The sequence below is a fragment of the Littorina saxatilis genome, linkage group LG3, assembly GCF_037325665.1.
Source record: "Littorina saxatilis isolate snail1 linkage group LG3, US_GU_Lsax_2.0, whole genome shotgun sequence".
Classification (NCBI taxonomy): Eukaryota; Metazoa; Mollusca; class Gastropoda; order Littorinimorpha; family Littorinidae; genus Littorina; species Littorina saxatilis.
This window is the reverse complement of record NC_090247.1, coordinates 66,108,269-66,134,027: the sequence shown is the minus strand read 5'-3', so window position 1 is coordinate 66,134,027 and position 25,759 is coordinate 66,108,269. Positions and strand designations below refer to the sequence as shown.

Sequence of the window (25,759 nt, the reverse complement as noted above, 5' to 3'; positions counted from 1 at the left end):
TTTAAAAACACTTTCATCTTATTCCTTGTCGGTTCCTGATTCCAAAAACATATAGATATGATATGTTTGGATTAAAAACACGCTCAGAAAGTTAAAACCAAGGAGAGGTACAGAAAAGCGTGCTATCCTTCTTAGCGCAACTACTACCCCGCTCTTCTTGTCAATTTCACTGCCTTTGCCATGAGCGGTGGACTGACGATGCTACGAGTATACGGTCTTCCTGAAAAATGGCATTGCGTTCAGTTTCATTCTGTGAGTTCGACAGCTACTTGACTAAATATTGTATTTTCGCCTTACGCGACTTGTTTTTATTTAGAATTGTTGTGTGACAATTAAAAAAACCCAAATAACTTCCCCCGGTTTTACAGACAGAAAAAAGAAAAATAATTCACTGACAAAATTTCTTTTTTTTTTTAGGGGGTGGGGGCGGAACCCCAGTAACACCCCCCCCCCCCCCCCCCTCCCCTAAATCCGCCCCTGGATTATATGTTGCATACTGCAACTGAAACAATCAGCTTTGCTGATTTAAGTACAACAGACACCATGCAGTTCTCTGAAACTTGTTCAAACCTTTTTTAACTTTAATTTCTTGAAAGTAAAACTCTTCCAATCTTGTGCAAATCTTGACAAACCTTAAGAAACATGACTGGTAAAACACCAATAAAAGACCGTGTAGGGCGAGCCATTTTGCTTGGAAACCACGATTTGGACGCTTTTCACATTTACTGATTTAGTCAAGTTTTGACTAAATGTTTTAACATAGAGTGGGAATGGAGACGAGGGTCGTGATGTGTGTGTGTGTGTGTGTGTGTGTGTGTGTGTGTGTGTGTGTGTGTGTGTGTGTGTGTGTGTGTGTGTGTGTGTGTGTGCGTGTGTAGAGCGATTCAGACTAAACTACTGGACCGATCTTTATGACATTTGACATGAGAGTTCTTGGGAATGATATCCCCGGACAGTTTTTTTTATTTTTTCCATAAATACCTTTTGTGACGTCATATCCGGCTTTTTGTAAAAGTTGAGGCGGCACTGTCACACCCTCATTTTTCAATCAAATTGATTGAAATTTTGGCAAAGCAATCTTCGACGAAGGCCGGACTTTGGTATTGCATTTCAGCTTGGTGGTTAACAAAAATAATTAATGAATTTGGTCATTAAAAATCGGAAACTTGTCATTAAAATTATTTTTTTAAACGATCCAAAAACAATTTCATCTTATTCTTCGTCATTTTCTGATTCCACAAACATATACATATGTTATATTTGGATTACAAACAAGCTTTAAAAATTAAAAATATGAACATTATGATTAAAATTAATTGTCCGAAATCGATTTAGAAACAATTTCATCTTATTCCTTGTCGGTCCCTGATTTCAAAAACATATAGATATGATATGTTTGGATTAAAAACAAACTCAGTACGCTAAAAAGAATAGAGATACAGAAACGCGTGTCATCCTGCTCAGCGCGACCATTACCGCACTATTCTGGCTTGTCGATTTCACTGCCTTTCCCACGAGCGGTGGACTGACGAACCAACGAGTATGCGGTTTTGGTGAAAAAATGCAGTGCGTTCAGTTTCATTCTGTGAGTTCGACAGCTTGAGTAAATGTTGTTATTTCGCCTTACGCCACCTGTTTTCTCCTCTCTGTGTCTCTGTCTGTGTATCTCTTTCTGTATGTCTGTCTGTCTACGTCTGCATCTTTGAGTCTTGGACACTTGAGTCTTGAGTTTGTCTTATGTGTCTGTCTGTCAGTGTCTCTGTCTCTCACTGTCTCTCATTCTCTCTCTCTCTCTCCCTCTCTTTCTCTCTCTTTCACACACCCCTACCATCCCCCATCCCTCCCCACCTCTTTCCCCACCCTATTGTATTCTCACCCCCCCCCCCCCATCACCACCCCACCCCTTCGACCTCACGCCCCTCCCCCTTCCCACCTAGTCATCATGCAACATACATCGTTACCATCGAGGACAAAAAAAGAAATAAGTAAGCTTATAACCCCTCGCAATGAAATCCACGGCCGTACGTGTTTTGCCATTCACAAATAGCTCGTTTCCCTTCAAAAAGCCTAAACATTGGAACAGAGAGTAGAAAAAGAAGCCTAAAAGTAGTCAAGGCGAACCGCAGTTCAAGCATTACCTGGCCTAATTGGCAATATTCGGAGCTAATCCGTCAAAATCCGTGCACAGGGTTGAAACGGGTGTGCACTGGGCTCACAGTACACCTGTGGAAAAGAGGGACATGGAGACGTGCTTTTCTTGTTGCCATTAACACTGGAGTGGCGACAGCCCTATGTGATGGGGCTTATCCCTTTCATTGTCCGCGTCAAGTCATGCACTTTTCGCATCACTACCCTTCGTTTCAGTCCCGCGTTGGCACTGTCGCTCAATAATTGCTTATCAGCTGACACTGTCCCCTCCGCCAAACAAAAACAAGTCGCGTGAGGCGAAATTACTACATTTAGTCAAGCTGTGGAACTCACAGAATGAAACTGAACGCACTGCATTTTTTCACAATGACCGTAGTCCGCCGCTTGTGCAAAACGGAGTGAAACTGACGAGCCTGTTTAGCGCGCTAGGGGTTTCGCTGTGCTGCATAGCACGCATTTCTGTACCTCTCTTCGTTTTAACTTTCTGAGCGTGTTTTTAATCCAAACATATCATATCTATATGTTTTTGTAATCAGGAACCGACACGGAATAAGATGAAATTGTTTTTAAATCGATTTCGGAAATTTAATTTTGATCATAATTTTTATATTTTTAATTTTCAGAGCTTGTTTTTAATCCAAATAAAACATATTTATATGTTTTTGGAATCAGGAAATGATGTAGAATAAGATGAACGTAAATTTGGATCGTTTTATACAAAACAAATGTTTATTACAATTTTCAGATTTTTAATAAGCAAAGTCATTAATTAGAATTTAAGCCACCAAGCTGAAATGCAATACCGAAGTCCGGTCTTCGTCGAAGATTGTACAAAAATTTCAATCAAAATGAGGGTGTGAAAGTGCCGCCTCAACTTTTACAAAAAGCCGGATGTGACGTCACGTCATCAAAGACATTTATCAAAAAAATGAAAAAAACTTGACTAAATGTAACGTGGAATGCGATTTTAATCACGGTCTGTTTTTTGTGGGTTTTTCTTGGTGGTTACTTTTTACATTTAGTCAAGTTTTGACTAAATGTTTTAACATAGAAGGGGGAATCGAGACGAGGGTCGTGGTGTGTGTGTGTGTGTGTGTGTGTGTGTGTGTGTGTGTGTGTGTGTGTGTGTGTGTGTGTGTGTGTACCCACGTTTCCACAGGTTTGGTTGCCTAAATCACCATAAGGCAATCATCCACACGTGGATGGCAACCTAAACTCTGGATGGCAACCTAATTGTGTGGATGGTCGCTTCATTTAACACCGTTAAATTGACTTTTTTGACGGAAAGAATGTCATAACAATGTTCAAAATGACATTCTTTCCGTCCTCTATAGGCGACGAAATAGGTCAAATTTTGTGCATTTTTTAGTGCAAAATTCTTCGATGCCGGAGCGAGTACTGCACCCAGTGCTGTTGTAGTGCAAGTGCACTAGAAAGGCACTACACCCAGTGCCGCCTCTTAGGTAACCATCCACACTTTAGGTAGGTGTGTGTGTGTGTGTGTGTGTGTGTGTGTGTGTGTGTGTGTGTGTAGAGCGATTCAGAGTAAACTACTCGACCGATCCTAATGAAATTTTACATGAGAGTTCCTGGGTATGATATCCCCAGATTTTGTTTTCATTTGTTCGATAAATGTCTTTTATGACGTCATATCCGGCTTTTTGTAAAAGTTGAGGCGGCACTGTCACACCCTCAATTTTCAATCAAATTGATTGAAATTTTGGCCAAGCAATCTTCGACGAAGGCCGGACTTCCGTGTTGCATTTCAGCATGAAGGCTTACAAATTAATGAATGACTTTGGTCATTAAAAATCTGAAAATTGTAATTAAAATAATTTTTTTTATAAAACGATCCAAAATTACTTTTATTTTATTCTTCATCATGTTCTGATTCCAAAAACATATAAATATGTTATAATAGGATTAAAAACAAACTCTGAAAATTAAAAATATAAAAATTATGATTAAAGTTTAAGTTTTTATTCCTTGTCGGTTCCTGATTCCATAAACATTATAGATATGATATGTTTGGATTAAAAACACGCTCAGAAAGTTAAAACGAAGAGAGGTACATTAAAGCGTGCTATGAAGCACAGCGCAACCGCTACCGCGCCAAACAGGCTCGTCACTTTCACTGCCTTTTGCACAAGCGGCGGACTACGTTCAGTTTCATTTTGGGAGTTCCACAGCTTGACTAAATGTAATAATTTCGCCTTACTTGACTTGTTTGTTTGCTGTAGTTGTTACTTTTTCCCAAAAAAACATTTACACATTTCTCGTGTGGTTTTCCCCATTCGTCTTTGCTATCTTTTTTAATTTATTGTCTTGTTATTTCTTTCTTTCTTCCTTTTTACATTTAGTCAAGTTTTGACTAAATTGTAATGTTTTAACATAGAGGGGGAATCGAGACGTGTATGTGTGTGTGTGTGTGTGTGTGTGTGTGTGTGTGTGTGTGTCTGTGTGTGTGTGTGTGTCTGTGTCTGTGTCTGTGTGTAGAGTAGTAAACTACTGGACCGCTCTTTATGAAATTTGACATGAGAGTTCCTGGCAATGATATACATGGATAAGTTTTTCATTTTTTCGATAAATGCCTTTGATGACGTCATATCCGGCTTTTTGTAAAAGTTGAGGCGGCACTGTCACACCCTCATTTTTCATATAAAATTGATTGAAATTTTGGCAAAGCAATCTTCGACAAAGGCCGGACTTTGGTATTACATTTCAGCTTGGTGGCTTAAAAACTAATGAATGAATTTGGTCATTAAAATCGGAATCTTGCAATTACAATTATTTTTTTATTAAACGATCCAAAAATAGTTTCATCTTATTCTTCGTCATTTTCTGATTCCAAAAACATATATATATATGTTATATTTGGATTGCAAACAAGCTCTGAAAATTAAAAATATGAACATTATGATTGAAATTAATTTTCCGAAATCGATTTAAAAATAATTTCATCTTATTCCTTGTCTGTCCCTGATTCCAAAAACATATAGATATGATATGTTTGGATTAAAAACATATAGATATGATATGTTTGGATTAAAAACATATAGATATGATATGTTTGGATTAAAAACATATAGATATGATATGTTTGGATTAAAAACATATAGATATGATATGTTTGGATTAAAAACATATAGATATGATATGTTTGGATTAAAAACATATAGATATGATATGTTTGGATTAAAAACATATAGACATGATATGTTTGGATTAAAAACATATAGACATGATATGTTTGGATTAAAAACATATAGATATGATATGTTTGGATTAAAAACATATAGATATGATATGTTTGGATTAAAAACATATAGATATGATATGTTTGGATTAAAAACATATAGATATGATATGTTTGGATTAAAAACACATAGATATGATATGTTTGGATTAAAAACATATAGATATGATATGTTTGGATTAAAAACATATAGATATGATATGTTTGGATTAAAAACATATAGATATGATATGTTTGGATTAAAAACATATAGATATGATATGTTTGGATTAAAAACATATAGATATGATATGTTTGGATTAAAAACATATAGATATGATATGTTTGGATTAAAAACATATAGATATGATATGTTTGGATTAAAAACATATAGATATGGATTAAAACAAAACTCAGTAAGTTAAAAAGAATAGACATACAGAAAAGCGTGTTATCCTGCTCAGCGCGACCACTACCGCACTATTCTGCATGGCTTGTCGATTTCACTGCCTTTGCCACGAGTGGTGGACTGACGAAACTACCAGTATGTGGTCCTGGTGAAAAAAGCAGTGCGTTCAGTTTCATTCTGTGAGTTCGACAGCTTGACTAAATGTTGTTATTTCGCCTTACTCGACTTGTTTTTAATCATTTTGGTTTGCTGGTTTTATTTGTATTAGTTGTAAGATTTGATGATTTTACCCATTATTTTATATGATATATTTTTAAGTGTGTGGGGTGTCAATGTGTGTGTGTGTGTGTGTGTGTGTGTGTATTTGTGTGTGTGTTAATTGCAGTAACATAAATTTGCTTTTTGCTTGCTGACTCAGTTAACTTTGGCTTGGTGAGTCATGTTTTACCTGACTGGTAGTGGTTGTTGCTCTGCTGCAGTCAAGGAGGCTGCTCTTGTAGATGGCAAGGATCTGTTGATAGTTACATGTTAACAATAAGTTACCGCCACATGATGCAATTTAAGGGTATCATTGCTAACTAAGACTCACAACATACTATATACTGACTTTCACAGTGTTTGTCTTTGTGTGTCTGGGTGTTTATGTTTGTGAGTGTTAAATGTAGGGACACAAATGTGTCTTTTGCCTGCTGAGTCAGTTACTGTATGTTCCTAGTCAACTTTGGCTGTGGTGATTCTATGTTTTACCTGACTGGTAGTGGTAGTTGGTGCTCTGCTGCAGTCAAGGAGGCTGCTCTTGTAGATGGCAAGGATCTGTTGATAGTTACATGTTAACAATACGTTTCTGCCACAGGATGCAATTTAAGGTATCTTGCTAACTAGATTTCACTAACTTGACTTTCACAGTGTTTGTGTGTCAGTGTGCGGGTGTCGGTATGTGTACATGTGTGTGTTATGCCCACACACATTAAGACTGTAATCAAAGTGAACAAAAGAAAAGTTACTTTATCATTTGTGGAAAGAACTTGACTCTTGTTACCCTGTGTGTAGGTCTGATTCAGCAAACATGTCACCTGGTGCTTCAGAACTTGTGACAGTAGCAGATGGCCCGTAGAAAAAATGTAAGAAGATCATTGCTTTATAACTGACTTTATGTAGTTTTTACAGGTGTTTGAAGTGTGCTTTAGTTTTCATTTTCATAACTTAATTGTCTCATCGTTGGGGAAATCTGGGTTGCTTCCACCCAGTGGAAAGCTAGCAGCAACAGAGTCGCGCTACCCAGGTGTATGACAGTATTTGTGTTTAGGTGTAATCTGCCACTTATGGCAGAACGACCGAGGTCTTTTATGGGCCAACAAAATGTAACTGTGTCCCTCCCGGCCCGGATTCAAACCTGTGACCATACAGTCACAAGTCCAATGCTCTACCAAGTGAGCTACCGGGGCCCCGGTTAAGATAATATTTGTAGCTGAACTGTAGAGTATGTTTATAAACTATTGTGGGTGTGTTAGATTTTTAAATTCCTTCTACATATGGACTTTTTCTTTACCTTTTTTGCTTTGGTTGTAGTAGAGCAGGGTTGTTGCCATGGATGGCTGCACTTAAGCAGTGGGCCATTTGACCTTTGTCGCGGTTGCTAACACACTGGTACTGGGCCAGGCTGGAGACGCTCTTGTGGCCGGAGACTGCCATGATGTGGCCAGCTGGAAAATTGGCCCTTGCCAGCATGGTGATGGTAGAGGTCCTGATACTGTGGTTGGTGTACCTCTCGGACAGGTCACATTGCTCTGACAGATCGCTCATGAATGTTGCTAGCTTGTGCTTTCCAATTGGCGTATTATAAAACCATACTTGGTCTTGTGTTCCAAAAGAATCTCTTGGTTGCTGCCAAAGCCTTTCACAGCCAGGGTGGAGCTTCTTGATGTACTTGTCAAAACTTTTGACGGGACATAACAGAGAACCTGGGATCTCTGGCATGATACCGGAAAATATTTCCTTGTCATTTTGTCGTCTGTTTTTCATGAGTTCGTCTTCAACTTTCGTTACAAATTTACGTCCAAATTCATCTTCCATAATGTTGAAGGTTTTTTGGAACATTTTTGTCATGTTTTCTTCACCTCGCCTGCAAAAATGTGACCCTCCACCACGAAATGAGTCGCATGTCACCTCGCGCGGTTCTGCCCTAGGCTTAATATAAGTCCGGGGAGTGTCTGGTAACAGTGTGATTGTCACCTTCGTCACAGGCTTATAACTCAAACAGTTTCCGCTCTTTTCTAAAACGGGTTTCACCACTGGATAGAGCATAAAAAACTCTTTAGGAAAATGTAAAAACATGAAAATCATGCAAAGGTGACATGCGACTCATTCCGTGGTGGAGGGTCACAAATACAGTCGAATGTCCATTTGGACTTTGTTTGCAAGTCCATGAGGGGTGTCTGAGGAAAACAACATGTGGTTGTACAGTTTTTGCAGGTCATCTCCATTGATTTCGGGATAGTGTGTGATCTCACCTTTTCCCATCTGCTTCAGCTCTTGCATCGCTGTTCCAAAGCTCACGTTCGCTCCTTTAAAAGAGCTGTCCCTGAGGATGTCAGTGTTCTTCTTTTCTTTTAAGAAACGGCTGATCCCATAACGCAGGGAGGACAAAGTTGTACTTTTGTAATGTCCCCCCGTCTCATGTCTCACGTCAATGTAGAAATGGGCTAGTACCTGATTGAGATGCTCATCGGGGAACATCTCGAAGGAAACTTCTTGTCCCGTTTCAGCCAGGTAGGATCGCAGCGTTTTTACAGCTACATCAGTGGCCTTATTAGTGTTTGCGGACGTGAGCAATTTTTTCTTTGTCTCAATTTCTTCGCCAGTATGTGATGCAAATCTTTTCGTCGCCATGGTTGCGTTGATAGCTTAAAACGCAGACGGTGTGTCATAGGTCACCGTTGTTTGTTTGTTCTTTTTACATTTTAGTCAAGTTTTGATTTTTTGTTGTAATGCACCATTGTAATCTTGTCAATAAATGTGTCTCTCCATTACATCGCCCTCCCATCATGCCTCCCAATCTCTCTACCCTCCCCCCCCTTCCTTTTTCAGTGGTAACAATTTCTTTGACGCCATGTTGGGTGAAAGGTCACAGAAAATTCGTGGTGTGCGGCGACGGAGTTTCGTTACAGATCTGGTTTTTCATTGACTCTTTATTTTTCCTCGGATTTTTCACTCTTCTTGCTCGGCTTTGTCAGATGTGTGCATTTCTTGTTGGTATGTTCTTTGCTTTGTATTTGTTGTTTTTTCTTATTTGCGCTTAGTTTATAGATAAGTCTTGGCGTAGAAATCTGCTGCACGGGTCAGAATGTCAAGGGTCAATCAGTTTGACTTACCAGTTCGTATATCTCCGATCGTCTGCGACTCGAAACAGAGATCTTTATACACACACTCAGTGACTTTGTAAGTGGACAAAATATATGGCTAGGTTTCATTTGTTTGCGAGAAAGCCTCAATTTACTGTTTTGTTTACGGTTATGGTCTTTCGTTTTGGAAGCAGTGTTTTGGGAAACGCCAATGAGAAGAGCCGATGAACCCCCGAGCGTTTCTATTGGGTTTGGTTTTAAATATCCATGTAACCTGCTTTCTGTAACTATAGTAACTGGTGATTTATTCCCCGGGGAACATGAGATTTATTTCCCAGGTGCTTGTGAATGAAAACTCGTGAAAATGATGACAAATCTTGATATCATTCATTTCACGTTGCTGTTTGAATGAACATTGAGGATTTGTTAACGAACTAAATTAATGTTCGGCTGTTAACACCGAAGAAGAAGAAGAAGCAGGATTAATGTTCTTCTCCCCCCCCCCCCTCCGCCCCCCCCCCCCCCGCCCACCCTCTGTTTGTTGTTGTTGTTGCTGTGTTTTTGTGCAAAAACTAAATTCGTCACTGTTACCGATGAAAGAGTGAAAAAAATTAAAAAAGATAATTTCAATTCACATCTGAAGCCATTTAGTTCTGTGAAGGAATAATTCCTTTCATTACCAGATTATCAAACACTGTCCATCCTTTGTTGTCTGATGGACGTTTGATATAGTCTAAACATAGATGTGTTTGTACGTGTGTTGACATGACGTCTGATTGACATTAGATACAGTGTTGATATATGTGAGGTTTTTTTGGGCTGTTTTGAAAAACATATTCGTCCGTAGCATCCAGGAACGTAACAACATCTACTTGTCAATCAGAAAGACAAACCCGTTAAACCGAGCGAATGTTTATTTGAGCCTCTCTCTCTCTCTCTCTCTCTCTCTCTCTCTCTCTCTCTCTCTCTCTCTCTCTCTCTCTCTCTCTCTCTCGCTCTCTCTCTCACTCCATTTCTCTCTCTCTCTCTCTCTCTCTCTCTCTCTCTCTCTCTCTCTCTCTCTCTCTCAATCTCCCCTTTTTGTACGTATCAATCTCTCTTGATTCCCCCTCCCTCACATAACCGGCACGGTTGACCTGGTGGTAAGGCGTCCGCCCCGTGATCGGGAGGTCGTGGGCTCGAACCCCGGCCGGGTCAAACCTAAGACTTTAAAATTGGCAATCTAGTGGCTGCTCCGCCTGGCGTCTGGCATTATGGGGTTAGTGCTAGGACTGGTTGGTCCTGTGTCAGAATAATGTGACTGGGTGAGACATGAAGCCTGTGCTGCGACTTCTGTCTTGTGTGTGGCGCACGTTAAATGTCAAAGCAGCACCGCCCTGATATGGCCCTTCGTGGTCGGCTGGGCGTTAAACAAACAAACAAACAAACCCCTCCCTCACATCCAAACAAACGCACACACACACACACACACACACACACACACACACACACACACACACGCACACACATACACACACAGACACACACACACACATATATATATACACACATACACACACACACACGTACGTGTCTGAGGGGGGATACCTGGACATTTGCCGCAAAGAAAAATGTGTTATATCTGGACTTGTTGATTTCTAAAGCTACAGAAACGGAGTGCGAGTGTAAACATGTGTTAGTCTTTAAGAATCCTTTTTAGAAAAAAAATCCCACTAATTATTGAAAGTTACACACCCAAAAATAGAGATTCTGAAACACGTGTTATATCCGGACATCCGCCACCTAAAAGTGAGTGATACTATCAACTTTATCAAAATAGCGTTACATATGCGTGGAAGTAAAAAAAAATGCTACCAGTAATCCCAAATTGCTGCCCTACACGCCACCAGGCGTGAAAGGCAGTAAGTAAGTAAGTAATCCCAAATTATTTTTTTTTTTGACAGGGACAAACCAAGAGGAACTTTGACGCCTCTCGGCGTATTTTTTCGAGACACATGTCTCCGCAGCTGATAGTTGGTAGACTTTATTGGATGTCGTTATTCAAGTGCAAACTGTCAGAATCAGAAAGCTTAGAAAGGAATTACATTGTATTGTTTTCCTGCTTTGCCTGGCTCAGGTCGGGACATTCATTTCTTTTGATGAGTTTCAAGTTTCTTAAAAGTTTTCGCAGCTGTTGGTAGACTTTATTGGATGTCGTTATTCAAATGCAATCCGTCAGAGACAGAGAGCTTAGAAAGGATTTACGTAATTGGTAGACTTTATTGGATGTCGTTATTCAAATGCAATCCGTCAGAGACAGAGAGCTTAGAAAGGATTTACGTAATTGGTAGACTTTATTGGATGTCGTTATTCAAATGCAATCCGTCAGAGACAGAGAGCTTAGAAAGGATTTACGTAATTGGTAGACTTTATTGGATGTCGTTATTCAAATTCAAACCGCCACAGACAGAAAGCTTAGCATTTTTTTAATTTAATTTTATTTTTATTTTTTGCGCATGAAAAGACTTCAGGGCGGGGGGCGGGGGTAACATTTTTTTTATATATTTTTTCTTTTTTTTGCGAAAAGACTTCAGGCCGGATTTTCGTTACAAAACCAAAGCTTAGTTTTAAAGAGAATAATATTTTTATTTTTTTATTTTATTTTTTTTACCAAAAAAGATTGCTTGTTAGCATGAATTAAGGTCGTCCTCTCTTTGACCTGTCTCTTCCTACACTCTCCTAACCATCCTGTCTTTGCCCTGTCTCTTTCTACACTCTCCCAACCATCCTCTCTTCGCCCTGTCTCTTCCTATACTCTCCTAACTGTCCCATCTTCGCCTTTTCTCTTCCCATACTCTCCCAACCATCCTCTCCTTAACCTGTCTTTTCCTACACTCTCCTAACCATCCTCTCTTCGCCCTGTCTCTTCCTACACTCTCCTAACCATCCTCTCTTCGCCCTGTCTCTTCCTACACTCTCCTAACCATCCTCTCTTCGCCCTGTCTCTTCCTACACTCTCCTAACCATCCTCTCTTCGCCCTGTCTCTTCCTACACTATCCTAACCATCCTCTCTTCGCCCTGTCTCTTCCTACACTCTCCTAACCATCCTCTCTTCGCCCCGTCTCTTCCTATACTCTCCTAACTGTCCTCTCTTCGCCCTGTCTCTTCCTACACTCTCCTAACTGTCCTCTCTTCGCCTTTTCTCTTCCTACACTCTCCCAACCATTCTCTCTTTGACCTGTCTCTTCCTATACTCTCCGAATCATCCTCTCTTTGCTCTGTCTCTTCCTACACTCTCGGAACCAACCTCTCTTTGCTCTGTCTCTTCCTACACTCTCCGAACCATCCTCTCTTTGACCTGTCTCTTCCTACACTCTCCGAACCATCCTCTCTTTGACCTGTCTCTTCCTACACTCTCCGAACCATCCTCTCTTTGACCTGTCTCTTCCTACACTCTCCGAACCATCCTCTCTTTGACCTGTCTCTTCCTACACTCTCCAAACCATCCTCTCTTTGCCCTGTCTCTTCCTACACTCTCCTAACTGTCCTCTCTTCGCCTTTTCTCTTCCCATACTCTTCTAACAATCCTCTCCTTGACCTGTCTCTTCCTACACTCTCCTAACCATCCTCTCTTTGCCCTGTCTCTTCCTACACTCTCCTAACTGTCCTCTCTTTGCCCTGTCTCTTTCTACACTCTCCTAACTGTCCTCTCTTCGCCTTTTCTCTTCCCGTACTCTCCCAACCATCCGCTCTTCGCCCTGTCTCTTCCTACACTCTAACTGTCCTCTCTTCGTCTTTTCTCTTCCCGCACTCTCCTAACCATCCTCTCTTCGCCCTGTCTCTTTCTACACTCTCCTAACTGTCCTCTCTTCGCCCTGTCTCTTCCTACACTCTCCCAACCATCCTCTCTTCGCCCTGTCTCTTCCTACACTCTCCCAACCATCCTCTCTTCGCCCTGTCTCTTCATACACTCTCCTAACTGTCCTCTCTTCGCCTTTTCTCTTCCCGTACTCTCCCAACCATCCTCTCCTTGACCTGTCTCTTCCTACACTCTCCTAACCATCCTCTCTTCGCCCTGTCTCTTCCTACACTCTCCTAACCATCCTCTCTTCGCCCTGTCTCTTTCTACACTCTACCGCGTATATTGGGGTCTGTCGGTTGACCCTGTTGTCTACGCCTCGCTGTGGGGAGGTAAGGCCGTTTACGCTGGATGTGGTTAAGGGGGTAGCAGGGGACTGGGGCGGCCGAGAGGGCAGCGATGGGAAGTCATGGGACGAGGTGGTAGCCTCCGTGTTGGGACTGCTGTCTCTGGCTTGTCCTTCCTGCTGCTCCCCTCGGTGCTCCCTGGGTCTCTTGTGCAGCCTCGTTCCCCTGTAGTAGGCCGTGAAGCCCTGGTCTCGGTGCACCCTGGGTCTCTTGTGCAGCCTCGTTCCCCTGTAGTAGGCCGTGAAGCCCAGGGGCCAGTTTCATAAGATATCAGTGAACCGACTGACAGTCGATCGACTGCCCAGTCGATGGACTGTGGTTGATCGCCGTGTCACCGAAAAGCGCGTTTCATGAGCGAATCATCGTCACCTGCGGACAACCGCAGTCGACCGACTGTACAGTAATCCGAATGGCCAAGTCGAGGGCTAAATTTAGCAACATTACCACTTCCGTTTGCTCATTCGCACGTGGAAATAGCCGATTTCGAAGAAAAAACAAGTCTCGGCCCACTCAAAATAACAATGACCGAGACTTTCAGTGATTCCTTCGCGTGACGTCTAACCCTCTTACGCCATAATGTGACGTCTTCAAGACATAACCCTGACTTGTCTCCTGGATTACTGCGTCATGATAGATACATTTCGAAGAACAATCACAAGGTTTGGATCACAATCCAAAAAAGTGTGAGCATTGTGCCATTGACTGTGCGGATAATTACATTTATTTTTGGTTTACCGCAGTAGGCCGAACACAGTGTTGGGGGGAGAGCATCACCGTGTTTGGCCGACTTCCGGTGAGACGATCCGCAGTCGACCGACTGAAATTTTGTTCGTGAAACCCAATAACGTCGGATTACTGTGGTTCTCTCGGACAACTGCAGTTGGTCGACTGTGTTTCTGGCTTATGAAACTGGCCCCTGATCTCGGTGCTCCCTGGGTCTCTTGTGCAGCCTCGTTCCCCTGTAGTAGGCCGTGAAGCCCTGGTCTCGGTGCACCCTGGGTCTCTTGTGCAGCCTCGTTCCCCTGTAGTAGGCCGTGAAGCCCTGGTCTCGGTGCTCCCTGGGTCTCTTGTGCAGCCTCGTTCCCCTGTAGTAGGCCGTGAAGCCCTGTAGTGGAATGCATGAATGGAGACTATCAAGCTAGTTGGGAACTAAATCCAAAGTTCGAAACTATCGCTCTAGTGCGCAATGCATGGCACGATATTTTCAAATGTTCCGACCTAAGTTGGTGACTAACTTGCCCAAATTTAGTCCTCCTCCGAGGAGGACCAAATTCCTTAGTTTCGAACTATTGCAAAAACACAAATGGCGGCCGCCATGACAGTCTTTGATTTTGCTGTACAAAAAAATCAAATATTCGGCAGTCCGACGCATGAACCAAAGAATGATGTCGACAAAGAAGTTGAAACATTGATTGCGCTTTGGAGGGGGTTCAAATACAAGTCGTGAAGTGACCGGCACAGCTGATTTGGGACACGATCTACCTTGAGTCGGGAGATTTGCTATGAACATTGACTAAATTTCCACTTTTTACATCAGCGACTGTACAAATTTGGCTTGTACATCTTCCTGTCGCTGATTTTAATCGGTTTGGATCATCCAACAGGTAAGAGCAAGATTCATCCGTTGTGTGCGTGTAGTTTGTGTGTCCCACGGTATGTGTGTTCGTTTGTGCGCCTCGGTGTGTGAGTGTGTGTCAGATTATATTGCAATAATACATTTGTTAGAAAGTGAGAGCAAGGGTAGATCTAGATCTATGGGCCAGGCAGTACTGTCTGAGTGTCTCCGAAACCGTGTTCAGTGTCATAGGAAAATAGGCCTACGAGCCATTGTGTAGTGGTGACGATGAAAGATACAGTTGTTGTTTTTCTGAGAGTGACATTGACAATGAACGATCGTTAATGCATCAATGATTATGCACAGCAGCATCGGTTTCTTCGGAACTGTGCACTGTTGACTGAATTTCTCACGGTGGAGCAATGAACAGTAGACACTAAAACAAAGCTAATCTAATGCATTGAAGCATCGCTGTAGATCTATCTCATTCAACTAACAATATAATGCAGTGAATGGCAAATCTATCTCTGAATGAACTGTTGTGTATCCTTATTTGCTGTAAATGTCCTGGCTCACACTGCACTCCCAACATTAGAAGTATGTTTTCTAAGCTGAATGCATGTATAATTTGATATAGTAAGTGTGTAAAGCCAAGAGTAACACTAAACTGGCCCAAAACAATTTTTGTGTGTATACAAATGAAGAAAGAAACTGACTTCACTTGAATCAGTGCCACTGAAAGTGTGTCTATTGTGTATTTTAAGAAGGGTTATTCAACAATGACTTATTTTTCTGTTTAAATACTTGATATTTACTCTGCATGAACAGAGTCAGAGGTAAATGCTGCTGTATAAACTATGATTGTGAAAGAGGGGATAAAAGAATCAATGAGCGAGTGGTTTAATTATAATACAGTTATTATTTATTGTTAATTAATTATTTTATGGTGTGTTTTTTCAGGCCTCCTAAGAAACCAGAGATGATGTGTGATGAAGTGTTCATACAGCTCTTGCATTCAATATGGATTCTGGAGAGGATTCAGACTGAGTGGACATGCTGCTTTACAGACTACCATGAAGAGTAAGTCACACATTTCTGTACCACTACCAAGTACCTGCTTGTGCCTATTAAATTGTTATTGTAAAATTGATTTATGATATGTAAATTGGCACTGGTGATAGTAGTTTGAAGCTGTGTAGATGTTTTTGGCAGACTTTTGTACGTTGTGTTGTAAAGAGATCTGCGTTTCACATTAGATGCACTTACAATCTAGATAGATACATTCAGCTATGTCAACACTTGTTACATCTGAATCTGAGAGTAGTGGCAGGAGATGCAAGTTTATTGACACAAAAACATTACGGCTTTGTATAAAATAAATTCTTACATCTGTATGTATCCTTGCATAGTACAATTTGTACTATTTATACAAAATGGTACATAAAGCTTGGTTTTAGTTCTCTTTCTCTTCTCAAATCCTTTGCCACTATTCTTAAAGTAAATTACACAGTGTGAATGAACTAATGCAACACAGGAAAGTAAAACAAAATTGCAAGATAAAATGAAATCATTACTAATTTACTGGAATTATTTTAAAGGCACATACAGTTATTCTTCCCTTGGCTCACCATCCTAGATCTTGCCAGGCTTTTACATGGAATAAGAATGAATCTGTTCACTCGGATACTTCTACATTCAACACCCTGGCTTCTTCCTGCTCAGAGTTAGATTTTGTTGTGGAAACCACTCTCAGATTAACAAAAATGTTACTTCTTTACTTCTGCGAGTGACTTTTGAGAAATTCGTTCATAAACAAAATTCAACTATGCACATGAAGCAGTCACTGACTGTCAGCGTGTCAATATTTTATGTGTCTGGGTGAAGTTATGTTCTTATCCCATGTACAACTGGCCAGATCTGAAATGGCCAAAATCAATGGGATCAACACACATCCCCAGAATCTTCATCACTGGAAAATGTGGTGGGTTGAATGTATTTTAATAAAAAAAAGTGCTTTGGATCCTGAAAGTTCTGTTTTGGACTGAAATCGAGACACATTTCCCAATGAAACTCAAACTGTATAGTGTTGATGCTGAAGAGCGAAAGTGTGTGGGTTGAGGGCACACTTGTTTTTGACTAAAAATCGAGAAACATTTCTGCCGAGCACAAAGTTCATACACGCACAGATTTTTTTAATAGTTTAGATTACAATATCACACACACCATCCCCGATCCCAATGGTCATGTGAAGAGCAAGTGCTTCCTCACACCCCCCCCCCCCCCACACACACACACACACACTGCTCAACACGTACACACCTTCTCCCCCCAACACACACCCTCCCCTCGCTAACCAAAACCCATCCCCGTGAATACTGAAGGTGCTCAGTTATATGTTTTCTTTATTTTTCAGGAAGGACCGCTACATTAAGGGAAGGCTGTTTGCACCTTGGTTCCTGGGTTCGCTGGGGACGATGATAAAATTCAGAGTACCATCACAATTCTGTGCTTTTCCATCTGATTCGGCTGAGAATGCTTGCAGAGGTTTCTACACTACCCGTCATAAAAAGTAGGCAGATGCGTTTGAGGGCAGATCTTACTGATGAGGCTGTTAATTGAAAAACCAAGTATATGACTGAAAAGGCCATTAATTTCCCTACTTTATTCAGAAACAAAATTGGGTTTTCATGACGTAGTGTCTATGCAGTGAAACCTGCAACACAGACACCCCACCCACCCCCCACCCCCCTCCCACAAATCAAATTCACAAAATCAAGCTTCCCGTGTTAAAATCAACAACACAAATCAGAACAACTAAACCGAAACATGTTTTGCATGTCATTAGACAGAACAATCAAATCTTTATCCTAAACAGTCCGTTTTGTTCACATATATCTTGTCTAACATGAACGCTATGGCATGCTGAGCGTGTAGTTGTCAATCCTCTCAGTTTTTGAAGTCGTTTTAGCGGGTAATGAGACCAAAAATGGTACATTTCAGAACTCCTCAACGCATTGTCTTAAAACTGTCAGTGATTTGTGCTAACACACGTCGTTAAGTACAAAAATGAGACCAAAAAATGGTACATTTCAGTAACTCCTCAACGCATTGTCTTAAAACTTGTCAGTGATTTGGGCTAACACATGTCGTTAAGTACACACGGAATCTCAAGTCATGTGAGATATTAGTTCTGCTGTTGCGCGACATGCCAGAACGAATTTTAAAAATAAAAATGTACCCTGTCCAATGAACTGAATTTGTAAAAAAAATTAGCATGCATTAAGAAAAATGAAAGCTTCAATTTACCTTTAATTTCATACATTTTCAACTATGACTGTTCACAGCGCACTTGTACGCACACACACATTCTTGGAAAATGCTCTTTCAAGAGCCATGATCAGTTAAGCGTGTCAGCCGTGAGCTTTTCTAGGCGTAGGCCTACATTTGCGCTCAGCGCTCTGAATGAGGCAAAATATTAATGTTCGCGTTGAAATCCTCATACCGCCAATGTCTGATAAAATATGTACATGAAATTTAATTGTTTGGCGCATCTGTTATTGTTCTTGAAGATAACAACAAATTAATTGTTTTTCAATGAGTCAGCGAAGACCTACCATCAATTTAAGAACTCTTTCTGGCATGTCAATTAACAGCAGACTAATGTCTCAAATGACTTTAAAATCCGTATGAACTTTCCCACATGTGTTACTCCTGTTAGCACAAATCGATCACCGCAACGTTGAAGGCAATGCGTTGAGGAGTTACGAAAACGTACCGGTTTTTGTCTCATTACCCACTAAAACTGCCTTTTACAGCTTCTCAGAGGAATGACACCTACACAAATCAACATGCCTTAATGTCAGTGTTAGACCAGATATGTGAACAAAACTGACTGATTTGGATGCAGATTTGATTGTTTTTTCTATTGACGTGCAGAAGATGTTTTGTTTTGGCAGTTCTGATTTTTTGTCAATTTTAACGCGGGAACATTGATTTTGCGAATTTGATTTTGCAGGGTGTCTGTGTTGTATGTTCCACTGTATAAACACTATGTCATATAAACCCAATCTGCTTTCTGAATAGGTTTGGGGAATGAATGGCTTTTTTCAGTCATATACAGGATAAACCAAAAAAATGTAACACTAAAACAATGCTAATAACTTCTACATCTGTTGACCGAATCACTTTATTTTTAAGGTACATAAACCGCAGCCAGTGCATGACCCTTCCACAAAGTGGACATTTTGTAGATCAAATGTAACTGGTCAAATGGTCTGACTTTTGTGCTCTATTTAAAAAAATAAATTCCAAATTCGGCGGTCGATTCACTAAAACGAAGTTTGACCATGAACGGTATCAATACTTACTTAATTTAAACCCTCCAGACTTTTAGCTTTTATATTATCTGAATGTCCGAGTATACACCCCCTAGATCATCGGTGACCTGAAGAAAGCAGTTATATACTCATAGACAGACGCGTGTGAAGCATGTTTAAATGTGGAGTACGCTCATTTAAAAAAAAAATACACCAAGTTTGTTTGAGAATACTCCAAGTCCAAAACAGGGATTCCCAGGTCTGAATGTTGATTAAGGTATACTTTTGTGATTCGAATTGCCCCGAATGTTACAATCTTGAGCGCTTAGATCGGGCAAGTTTGGCTACCGCTCAATTTTAAAACCCGTACCGTTGAGTCGATCCCCAAAATTGGGAACTTAATTTAAAATTGCACAAAAGCCAGCCTATTTGATCTTCAAAATTGTCACTTTGTAGAAGGGTCATGCATAGGCTGAAGTTTATGTCCACAAATGTAGGTTATTAACTTGTTGTGGGTTGCATTGTTTTTGGGTCAACCTGTATTTGGTTTTTTTAATAAACGGCCTCATCATAAAGATTTGCCCTCAAACGGATCTGCCTACTTTTTATGACGAGTATTATAGTTGGCTCAGTGGCTAAAGAAACATTCTACAGGATGAATAAACAAACAAACAAATCTCATGATTCTCTGTGTTTTAATGTGTGTGTGTGTGTGTGTGTTTTGGGGAGTTTGTTTTGGTTTTTAGTGAGAGGATGGCTGGTGGTTTGGATGGGGTGAAAAGCTGAGTGACACTGTGATTGTGGATAATTAAATTGTTGTTGCTGCTGTCAGTTTCAAGGCACCGTTCTTCTTGCAAACGCCAAGTTTGGCTTACTATTTTATATCTGCATGGGCTCTTACATGAGGTTAGGCCATCTATACACTTTGATACATACCAAACATTTACATTCTGACTGGGTCATGTGCAAAGTTGGAATGTTTGAATGAATACATTTTGCGGATTGATGCCAGTAGAAGTTAAACAAATTAATTGATCAAACATTCCAACACTTCAAAGTAAACACACGTGTTTTTGACAGCTGGTATATGTTAAAGTGGAGGGATGGTTTTATTCCACGTGAAGCCTGCATGCCACATCTGAGACGTTGAGCGATATCGTTTACACAAAATATACAATCATTGTTTATCATCATTTAAATTAAAACGTTCATACACAATGACACAACAAATGTTGTCGGAAACTCAAAAGAACACATGAAAGAATAAAAGATGATCAATGCAGCAAAACGCGCCACTTGTACAGAGTGGGTTACAATTTCATTCTTTGTTTAATTTAGCCTTCACATTTCCCTTATCATATCTTATATTTTAACATCGTTCTGTTCTTGTCAGCTTGAAATGTTTGCAGTTTTTACTCACGAAACAGGTTAGTCTTCTGAAGTCAGTGCAACATCAAAGCTAAAATTTCACACATGAGATGCATTTTGATGATCAGCTCTACCATACCGAAGCAATGCATTTAAACTGGCGCAGATTAATTTTCAAATGATGTTCAAGCAACAGCTAGCTTCCTTATAGACAGAGTGTCTAAGTTACAAAATATAGTCATCTCAGTATCCAACTTCATTACCTCTGTTTCTTTGCTTGCTTAGAAGAACTTCTCAGAGTGTTTGCGGCATTCATCAAACAAGATCATACACATTAAAATATTGTCACTTCCTACTCATTGAATAATGTATTCATTGTATCTAATTATTCATGTTAAAGACCAGCACAAAATTGCAATCATTTAAATATGTCACTGACATAAAGTATTCTACCCGATCTGGAAAAAAGGAAGAAAATCATAAGTGCATGATTCAAATCACTGATGATGTCTTGTAATTCGGTAGTGTTTCCAGTTAATCTTTTCTCTTTACATCTCACAATTCTTTTACTAGTTTATTTTGTAAGTAGAACACCAGGCCAAAACATTGTTGGCTCCTTTTGTATGACATCACACATTTTCAAGGATTTGCTTGCTAACTTGCTTGTTTCTTAATTTGTTTAATGATCGCTCCAAATTACATTCCTTCCTTTATCTGGCACTCTTGTTCTCAACTTTGTCCCTCCCTCTTAGCGGTTTAGAGAGAGAGGGAGAGAGTGAGTGTGTTAGTGTGTGCGTATGCCTGTGTGTGTGTGAGAGAGAGAGAGAGAGAGAGAGAGAGAGAGAGAGAGAGAGAGAGAGAGATAGAGACTGAGAGAAAGAAAGAGAGAGAGTTGATCTATTGTCTTGATTCCCTCATTCAATTTTCTTTTGTTGTATAGTGTAGAACTTAGACAGCTTCGTGACATACCTGTGGTGCGGTTTTATGGTCGTTTAACTCTCCATCGGTGAACCATGCAATTATTTCTCTTCAACGATTACTCGGTCTCTACTGACAACTCTAAACTCCACAAAACACGACTTTTTTCAGTTCAGAAATGTCAGTTTCGCTCCCATAAATTGAAACACAAACTTAAATACATCCATACATCATTGTCTGTTACAAAGTTCCAGCTTTGCTTTAAAATGCACAATCAGTATGAGGGACACGGACTTTTTCCCAGTACATACCGACTGAGCCATCACTCAAATCTTCGACGACACTGACTCAGCCTATATGCTGCGTACATCTCCCCGGTCGGGCAGTTTTAGCTCTCGTAATGTGCGGAAGAACTGAGAGAAACATTTGCGTTCTGCCTATGTTTGTCTTGTTTGCTCGCCAAAATAATATTGCATCGATCAACCACTCAAGTTCGCACTGTTACCATGCTCCCAATCCCATGCTGGTTTGTTTACCACTTTCGAAGGTGAAGAGTTCACCGCGCCTGCGCAGTGACGGGGATTCCCCGTGACGTCACTTGAAAGTTATGACCTACTCTTTTTGTTGGTAACTAAGTAGTCTCGACCAAGTTCGCTCTCATGCATTGCAGACTGACTAAATCTTTAGTTACGAACTGCGTAGTTCGAACCTACGTTTAGTTGCTAACTATAATAGTCTCCATTCATGCATTCCACTACTGGTCTCGGTGCTCCCTGGGTCTCTTGTGCAGCCTCGTTCCCCTGTAGTAGGCCGTGAAGCCCTGTAGTGGAATGCATGAATGGAGACTATCAAGCTAGTTGGGAACTAAATCCAAAGTTCGAAACTATCGCTCTAGTGCGCAATGCATGGCACGATATTTTCAAATGTTCCGACCTAAGTTGGTGACTAACTTGCCCAAATTTGGTCCTCCTCCGAGGAGGACCAAATTCCTTAGTTTCGAACTATTGCAAAAACACAAATGGCGGCCGCCATGACTGTCTTTGATTTTGCTGTACAAACAAATCAAATATTCGGCAGTCCGACGCATGAACCAAAGAATGATGTCGACAAAGAAGTTGAAACATTGATTGCGCTTTGGAGGGGATTCAAATACAAGTCGTGAAGTGACCGGCACAGCTGATTTGGGACACGATCTACCTTGAGTCGGGAGATTTGCTATGAACATTGACTAAATTTCCACTTTTTACATCAGCGACTGTACAAATTTGGCTTGTACATCTTCCTGTCGCTGATTTTAATCGGTTTGGATCATCCAACAGGTAAGAGCAAGATTCATCCGTTGTGTGCGTGTAGTTTGTGTGTCCCACGGTGTGTGTGTTCGTTTGTGCGCCTCGGTGTGTGAGTGTGTGTCAGATTATATTGCAATAATACATTTGTTAGAAAGTGAGAGCAAGGGTAGATCTAGATCTATGGGCCACCAGGCAGTACTGTCTGAGTGTCTCCGAAACCGTGTTCAGTGTCATAGGAAAATAGGCCTACGAGCCATTGTGTAGTGGTGACGATGAAAGATACAGTTGTTGTTTTTCTGACAGTGACATTGACAATGAACGATCGTCAATGCATCAATGATTATGCACAGCAGCATCGGTGTCTTCGGAACTGTGCACTGTTGACTGAATTTCCCACGGTGGAGCAATGAACAGTAGACACTAAAACAAAGCTAATCTAATGCATTGAAGCATCGCTGCAGATCTATCTCATTCAACTAACAATATAATGCAGTGAATGGCAAATCTATCTCTGAATGAACTGTTGTGTATCCTTATTTGCTGTAAATGTCCTGGCTCACACTGCACTCCCAACATTAGAAGTATGTTTTCTAAGCTGAATGCATGTATAATTTGATATAGTAAGTGTGTAAAGCCAAGAGTAACACTAACTGGCCCAAAACAATTTTTGTGTGTATACAAATGAAGAAAGAAACTGACTTCACTTGAATCACTGCCACTGAAAGTGTGTCTATTGTGTATTTTTAGAAGGGTTATTCAACAATGACTTATTTTTCTGTTTAAATACTTGATATTTACTCTGCATGAACAGAGTCAGAGGTAAATGCTGCTGTATAAACTATGATTGTGAAAGAGGGGATAAAAGAATCAATGAGCGAGTGGTTTAATTATAATACAGTTATTATTTATTGTTAATTAATTATTTTATGGTGTGTTTTTTCAGGCCTCCTAAGAAACCAGAGATGATGTGTGATGAAGTGTTCATACAGCTCTTGCATTCAGATATATATGGATTCTGGAGAGGATTCAGACTGAGTGGACATGCTGCTTTACAGACTACCATGAAGAGTAAGTCACACATTTCTGTACCACTACCAAGTACCTGCTTGTGCCTATTAAATTGTTATTGTAAAATTGATTTATGATATGTAAATTGGCACTGGTGATAGTAGTTTGAAGCTGTGTAGATGTTTTTGGCAGACTTTTGTACGTTGTGAGAGATCTGCGTTTCAGATTTAATAGATGCACTTACAATCTAGATAGATACATTCAGCTATGTCAACACTTGTTACATCTGAATCTGAGAGTAGTGACAGGAGATGGAAGTTTATTGACACAAAAACATTACGGCTTTGTATAAAATAAATTCTTACATCTGTATGTATCCTTGCATAGTACAATTTGTACTATTTATACAAAATGGTACATAAAGCTTGGTTTTAGTTCTCTTTCTCTTCTCAAATCCTTTGCCACTATTCTTAAAGTAAATTACACAGTGTGAATGAACTAATGCAGCACAGGAAAGTAAAACAAAATTGCAAGATAAAATGAAATCATTACTAATTTACTGGAATTATTTTAAAGGCACATACAGTTATTCTTCCCTTGGCTCACCATCCTAGATCTTGCCAGGCTTTTACATGGAATAAGAATGAATCTGTTCACTCGGATACTTCTACATTCAACACCCTGGCTTCTTCCTGCTCAGAGTTAGATTTTGTTGTGGAAACCACTCTCAGATAAAATGTTACTTCTTTACTTCTGCGAGTGACTTTTGAGAAATTCGTTCATAAACAAAATTCAACTATGCACATGAAGCAGTCACTGACTGTCAGGGTGTCAATATTTTATGTGTCTGGGTGAAGTTATGTTCCTATCCCATGTACAATTGGCCAGATCTGAAATGGCCAAAATCAATGGGATCAACACACATCCCCAGAATCTTCATCACTGGAAAATGTGGTGGGTTGAATGTATTTTAATAAAAAGGCTGACAGGCGAGTGCTTTGGATCCTGAAAGTTCTGTTTTGGACTGAAATCGAGACACATTTCCCAATGAAACTCAAACTGTATAGTGTTGATGCTGAAGAGCGAAAGTGTGTGGGTTGAGGGCACACTTGTTTTTGACTAAAATCGAGAAACATTTCTGCCGAGCACAAAGTTCATACACGCACAGATTTTTTTAATAGTTTAGATTACAATATCACACACACCATCCCCGATCCCAATGGTCATGTGAAGAGCAAGTGCTTCCTCACCCCCCCCCCCCCACACACATACACACACTGCTCAACACGTACACACCTTCTCCCCCCAACACACACCCTCCCCTCGCTAACCAAAACCCATCCCCGTGAATACTGAAGGTGCTCAGTTATATGTTTTCTTTATTTTTCAGGAAGGACCGCTACATTAAGGGAAGGCTGTTTGCACATTGGTTCCTGGGTTCGCTGGGGACGATGATCAAATTCAGAGTACCATCACAATTCTGTGCTTTTCCATCTGATTCGGCTGAGAATGCTTGCAGAGGTTTCTACACTACCCGTCATAAAAAGTAGGCAGATGCGTTTGAGGGCAGATCTTACTGATGAGGCTGTTGATTGAAAAACCAAGTATATGACTGAAAAGGCCATTAATTTCCCTACTTTATTCAGAAACAAAATTGGGTTTTCATGACGTAGTGTCTATGCAGTGAAACCTGCAACACAGACACCCCCCCCCCCCCTCCCAAATCAAATTCACAAAATCAAGCTTCCCGTGTTAAAATCAACAACACAAATCAGAACAACTAAACCGAAGCATGTTTTGCATGTCATTAGACAGAACGATCAAATCTTTATCCAAAACAGTCCGTTTTGTTCACATATATCTTGTCTAACATGAACGCTATGGCATGCTGAGCGTGTAGTTGTCAATCCTCTCAGTTTTTGAAGTCGTTTTAGCGGGTAATGAGACCAAAAATGGTACATTTCAGAACTCCTCAACGCATTGTCT

The 25,759-nt window shown here is 40.5% G+C and overlaps 3 long non-coding RNA genes across 3 annotated transcripts; 2 read left to right on the top strand and 1 right to left on the bottom strand.

Moving 5' to 3' along the window:
* Positions 1 to 6,239: 6,239 nt before the first annotated feature.
* LOC138961024 (uncharacterized) lies at positions 6,240 to 6,905 on the bottom strand. The gene is made up of 3 exons (XR_011454125.1): positions 6,832 to 6,905; positions 6,540 to 6,605; positions 6,240 to 6,303 (listed from the first exon to the last, which is right to left on the bottom strand). It is a non-coding gene; the product is annotated as an uncharacterized lncRNA (long non-coding RNA).
* A 7,538-nt stretch (positions 6,906 to 14,443) lies between these two features.
* Positions 14,444 to 17,597, top strand: LOC138962976 (uncharacterized). Its single transcript, XR_011454678.1, has 3 exons — positions 14,444 to 14,923; positions 15,835 to 15,954; positions 17,288 to 17,597. It is a non-coding gene; the product is annotated as an uncharacterized lncRNA (long non-coding RNA).
* Positions 17,598 to 22,291: 4,694 nt separating this feature from the next.
* LOC138962974 (uncharacterized) lies at positions 22,292 to 25,502 on the top strand. The gene is made up of 3 exons (XR_011454676.1): positions 22,292 to 22,795; positions 23,709 to 23,833; positions 25,164 to 25,502. It is a non-coding gene; the product is annotated as an uncharacterized lncRNA (long non-coding RNA).
* The last annotated feature ends 257 nt before the right edge of the window (positions 25,503 to 25,759 follow it).